Raw genomic sequence first — 6078 nt, forward strand, 5'->3', positions numbered from 1 at the left:
GGGTATATCCGGAATCACTGTTCACTACTTCTGTTCGCGGACCACTTCGGCAGCATTGGACGTCATAAAGCAAAGCTTTATGGCTTGTTTTCACCAGATAAGAATCTGACCCATTGCTTCTTTCAGAGACTTGCATAGTCCACAAAGACTATCAGAGACATATAAGATTTATGTTTGTATGGTTCTATGTTTTCAAGAGAATCCATCAAGAGTGCACATTTTGTGACTTTCAGAGATTTATCAGATCTCTGTTAATTTGGTTTTGCAGAGAGTGCATATTTCATATATTTCATATTGTTCAACGTTCTGTATAGATTATATAAAGAGTTTATATTGATATTGCATTGTTGCAATATCAAACGCTTCGGGTTACAGACACTTCAGGTTACAGACTCCGCTAACCCAGAAATAGTACCTCGGGTTAAGAACTTTGCTTCAGGATGAGAACAGTGTGTGTTCTGCTGCGGTGTGTGCTGCGGTGGTGCGGCAGCAGCAGCAGGAGGCCCCATTAGCTAAAGTGGTGCTTCAGGTTAAGAACAGTTTCAGGTTAAGAACGGACCTCCGGAACGAATTAAGTACTTAACCCGAGGTACCACTGTTAAGTTGTGGGTGAACATATCAGACGACACAGCAATTCTTCAAACAGCTCTTGTTTATTCACAGGCCAGAACAGAACTGAACTGAAGGGTTCAGCCAGCCTGCTTATATAGAGCTCCACTACAACGCAACTGTAACCACTTTCTGTAACTATCAATCCCCTATTTGCATATGTGGACCTGTAACTTTCAATCCCCTATTTGCATATGTGGACCTGAGTGAAAATTATCTACAGTATCCCCCTGCTGGCCCAGGGTGAGAACTTCAGTACATAACAACCACTGTACTTGGTCATCGTGTTGCCTTGGATATTACTGTCTTTCAGAGCCAGCACGTCTCGTGAGGCTGGGCCCCAGCAGCCTTTCCTCTGCCTCTCCTGTTCTTCAGCAGGTTCAGCAAGCTGTCCAAGGCAGCAGGCCAGCAACAGCAGCCATGGAGGCAACAGAATGCTCCTTCACAGCTGCCACAGCTACCACCTGTTATAAGAAAAACTGCTCCCCTTCCTTTATGGGGTATCCAGGAGCCCGTATAGAGTCCTATTGGTACCCTATTGGTAGCAGAAAACAGAGGCCCACCAGAGTATATTGAGAAGCAAAGCAGCTAGTAAGCCTGATCTTTATTCAAGGAACTCTTGCAACAGAGTCCCCACTCACTACATGCAGGAGGGAGGAGGAACCCGAACAATGGTGTGCAAGCCCTTATATAGACTTTTGAAACTGCCCACCCTGTAGCCCAAGACCACCCCCAAAAACATCATACATACATTGCAGAAGGAGGCAGAAATCCTGTCTGCCAGGATACCTGATAATGGTCACTGATGGCATTACCTGGGCATCCTGGCCATTCTTTTGTGATGGTTAATACTTTAGTTCCTGAGTCCAGGTCACAGGCTCACCCCATTCATACACAAATATCCTCTTAAGACAAGATTCGTAAGCAAAAAAAAGACAACGGGGAGGCTTTCCTCATTTGCCTCCCTTACTGCAGAGGAATATCTGAGGCCATTGGGAGAGTCAAAATGGCTTCAGGATTGCTCTCCCATACTATTTCAGACACGTAGTTCATATATTTAGATACGTGTGCATTTATGAATATTTATTCTATATTTGAGACCTGAAAATTCTTATAATATTATTATTTATTACGTTTATATACCACCCTTCATCTGTTGCAGTTATCTAACCTAGAAGTTACCAGAGCATAGACCATGGGTAGGCAAACTAAGGCCCGGGGCCCGCATGCGGCCCAATCGCCTTCTAAATCTGTCCCGCATACGGTCAAGGAATCAGAGTGTTTTTACACGAGGAGAATGTTTTCTTTTATTTAAAATGCATCTCTGGGTTATTTGTGGGGCATAGGAATTAGTTCATCCCCCCCCCCCCAAATATAGTCAGCCCCCCCACAAGGTCTGAGGGACAGTGGACTTCCGGTTCCAACTATGGTTCCTAGGTTTCCTGACGCTGCACATTTAACTTTGTCTCTCCTAAATTCTTCTGTTGTTTTATTTCTGTAGCAATCTTTTATTTCATGCAGAAATCAATCCAGGTCTGCCAAAGAATTTATATTATTCCAATGTTCTTTGAAGTATTCTCTGTAGATATTCCACTCTTTATTGAATATTTGGTCTGTATGGTCTCAGAATGGGACGTGGATGGTGCTGTGGGTTAAACCACAGAACCTAGGACTTGCCAATCAGAAGGTTGGTGGTTTGAATCCCTGCAATGGGGTGAGCTCCCGTTGCTCGGTCCCTGCTCCTGCCAACCTAGCAGTTCGAAAGCATGTCTGTGCAAGTAGATAAATAGGTACCACTCCGGCGGGAAGGTAAACGGCGTTTCCGTGCGCTGCTCTGGTTCACCAGATGCAGCTTAGTCATGCTGGCCACAGGACCCGGAAGCTGTACGCCGGCTCCCTCGGCCAATAAAGTGAAATGAGCGCTGCAACCCCAGAGTCAGCCACGACTGGACCTAATGGTCAGGGGTCCCTGTCCCTTTACCTTTACCTTTATGGTCTCGGAATCTTGCTGTTAATCTTGCTAGTTCTGCAAGATATACTAGCATTTTATTTTGCCAATCTAGTTTAGAGGGGGCAGAGTCCCCTTTCCATACCTTAGCATTTAGAATTCTAGCTGCTACTACCACATACATAAAGATTTTCCTTATACTTTTTGGAATTTCGTTGCTCGTTATGCCTAGTAGGAGGGCTTCAGGCTTCTTTGGGAAGGAACATTTTTTAAAGTCCATTGTAAATTATTTCCCAAAATCCCCTGATTTATTTTTTTGAAGTTCCACCACATGTGAATCACGGTGCCTTTGCTCTTTGTCTTTAAAGGAACTCACCTGACTGGTTCTCCAACCTCCCCAGAACTCATAACACCTTGAAGTTAGCAAAACTCATGTTTGCCAAGGCTGTACTGAATCAGGAAGCTAAGGAATTGTGGACAGGCCAGAACTGATCACAGCACAATTCAGGATGTTCCTATGTGTGTGTACAGTCATACCTCGGGTTACAGATGCTTCAGGTTGCACGTTTTTGGATTGCGCACTGCACTGAGCCCAGAAGTACCGGAACGGGTTACTTCTGGTTTCCGGCACTCGCGCATGTGCAGAAGTACTAAATCGCGCTTTGTGCATGCACAGAAGCGCTGAATCGTGACCCGCGCATGAGCAGACGCAGAGCTGAGGGTTGTGAATGCTGAGGGTTGCAACGTTTGCAACCCGAGCGTCCGCTGTATCTGAATAGATGTGTATGAATGTGTGTTTGAATTCCTTTGGGTGGCTATGCCCCACTTTTGCCACACCTGCTTGTTTTGGCTCCACCCATTTTTGGCTCTGGTTATGCCTGTGGCCCAATTCCTGACTCCAGCAAGTTCTGTCTGGGGTAATGCAGATGTCAACAGGAAAAAATATTCTCCAACCCAGCCCTCGGTAAACTGGAATTAACAATAAGTGTGACGCAGGGCAGAACGAACCAGTAAAACAGTAGGAACAAAATGGGGTGTGTGTGTGTGGAGTTCTCATGTTCCCTACCTGTAACCTGCATGTGGTTGCTCTAAAATGGTTGTGTGAATCAGTGCTGAGAAGAGAGATGTGGATCAAAGCCACATCTGGCTTTGAAGCTTCCTGCTCTCAGATGCGTGTGGGTAAGCTGCCATGAGTCAGTGTGCTGGCCCTGAGGGTTAACCGTGCTGCGAGGTCCGAGTCCAATCTGAGGTCGAGGGTGCAGTATGGAGGCTGTCCGTCAAAGCTGAAGCTGGGTCCAAGGCAGGGAGTCAGGTGAGGTCAGGAACTCTGGCAGGAGAGCAGGACAGGGTGCAGGCAGGAACAGGCTACCAACAATGTTGCTCCCGCAACCTGGGACTGGGGCTGGCTGGCTTTTATCTGCCCCGAGGCATAGGGCGGCCCCGGTCCACAGGTGACTTGCCTCTCCTGGCCTGGAGGCGAGCACTCCTCTTGCGGGAACTTAGTTCCCTCCGCCTCTCTGCCCTGAGCCTCTGCAGCTCAGGAGAGGCTGGAGGGTTACCGGACCCAGAGGCAACCCCAGCTTCCCCTGACGGGGCTGAGAATGGAGCACCTGCAGGCAATGGGTCCTCCATCACCTCAGGAGCCAGAGCAGACTCAGCTGGTGCCTGCATCTGAGGATCCAGCACAGGTGAGGACCCTTCAGGCTCAAGCCCCAGCCCCGGCTCAACTGGTTCTGGAGGCAGGGACTCCAGTGCAGGCTGGGATTCCCCAGGTTCAGCATCCGAATCCCAGGCCATCACACCCAGCAGTGGAGGGGAGGGGAGGAAGGCAGTCTGCACTTGCTCAGAGTTCCTCTTTCCCGTTGTTGTTGTTGTTGTTGTTGTTGTTACTTCCTTCCAACGTATGAAACTTTCACCTGCAAAGGGAACTGCTGGCATTAACCCCTGTGGAAAGCCACAAGCCTTTCCCATACTTTAATTGCAGACCTACTCAGTGCTCCACCCGGTCTCCTGTTGTTTGGGTTGCGTGCTCCTCGTTGGATAAATATAAATATAAACCCAGCCACGGCCAATTTAACCTGGACGAAACGGCGGGGGGAGGGGGAGGAAAAGTAATTTCATGGTAAACCATAATTACTAGTACAAACCAATCCCTTCATTTGCAGACCCATTTGGAGGAGGTGTTTGGCGACATGAATTGGCATAATTAGAATTCTGTCTGCTTGTAATAAATAAGAGACGATTGCTTATAGTGTTCTGGGTTTGACAATATATATAATATAATATATACATTGCAATGGATGGACTATTTTGGATATGAAGAAACGTGGGCATCTTGGGCGTTTCCTGAGATCAACATCTACGGCAAAACTTTCTGGATGCTCAATTGCTAAGTCTTCTAACTTATCTTACCCCCTCCTCCCTGTTTCTCTCTTTTACACACACACACTTCAATGGAGGCGAATTTCGTCTGCGCTGCAGTTTTAAGAGAAGCAACCTAATTTACACCTCCTGGACTAACAGGCAGCTCAGAACATAATTATTCTTCTTCGGGTTCTGCAAGAAAATATGTAACAGCACATGCAAGGATGGGGGGGGTATTTTAAGAGAAGCTACATTTAGAAATGAGCATTAGTATCAAGATAACAGTAAAAATGTGGTAAAATACTATTCACATAAGCATTGGAAGTATGAATCTTTACATGGACTTTGCCAGTGTTATTTTTCTAGAAAAAGAGGTGCTGGAACACATCCTGAACACATCCCTCGTTCTCTTAGAACGGCAAAGGTTCACACCAGTGAAGGCGGTGAAGGTCTTGTGTGAGTGTCTGGAGGCGATTGGAGGATGGATGGCAGCTAATGGGTTGAGGTTGAATCCTGACAAGACGGGGGGGGGGGGGGACTCCCTGGTCCTGAATGAGGTAACTGTGCCCTTGAAGAACCAGGTGCGCAACCTGGGAGTTGTTTTGGACTCACAGCTATCCATGGAGGTGCAGGTCAATTCTGTGTCCAGGGCAGCTGTCTACCAGCTCCATCTGGTACGCAGGCTGAGACCTCCCTGCCCATGGACTGTCTCGCCAGAGTGGTGCATGCTCTAGTTATCTCCCGCTTGGACTACAGCAATGCGCTCTACGTGGGGCTACCTTTGAAGGTGACCTGGAAACTGCAACTAATCCAGAATGCGGCAGCTAGACTGGTGACTGGGAGTGGCCGCCGAGACCATATAACACCAGTCCTCAAAGACCTACATTGGCTCCCAATACGTTTCCAAGCACAATTCAAAGTGTTGGTGCTGTCCTTTGAAGTCCTAAACAGCCTCAGCCCAGTATACCTGAAGGAGCGTCTCCACCCCCATCGTTCTGCCCGGACACTGAGGTCCAGCTCAGATGGCCTTCTGACGGTTCCCTCACTACGAGAAGCCAAGTTACAGGGAACCAGGCAGAGGGCCTTCTCTATGGTGGCACCCACCCTGTGGAACGCCGTCCCACCAGATGTCAAAGCAATAAACAACTATCTGACTT

This window comes from Podarcis pityusensis, assembly GCF_964106645.2.
Source record: "Podarcis pityusensis genome assembly, chromosome: 13".
NCBI classification, from domain to species: Eukaryota; Metazoa; Chordata; class Lepidosauria; order Squamata; family Lacertidae; genus Podarcis; species Podarcis pityusensis.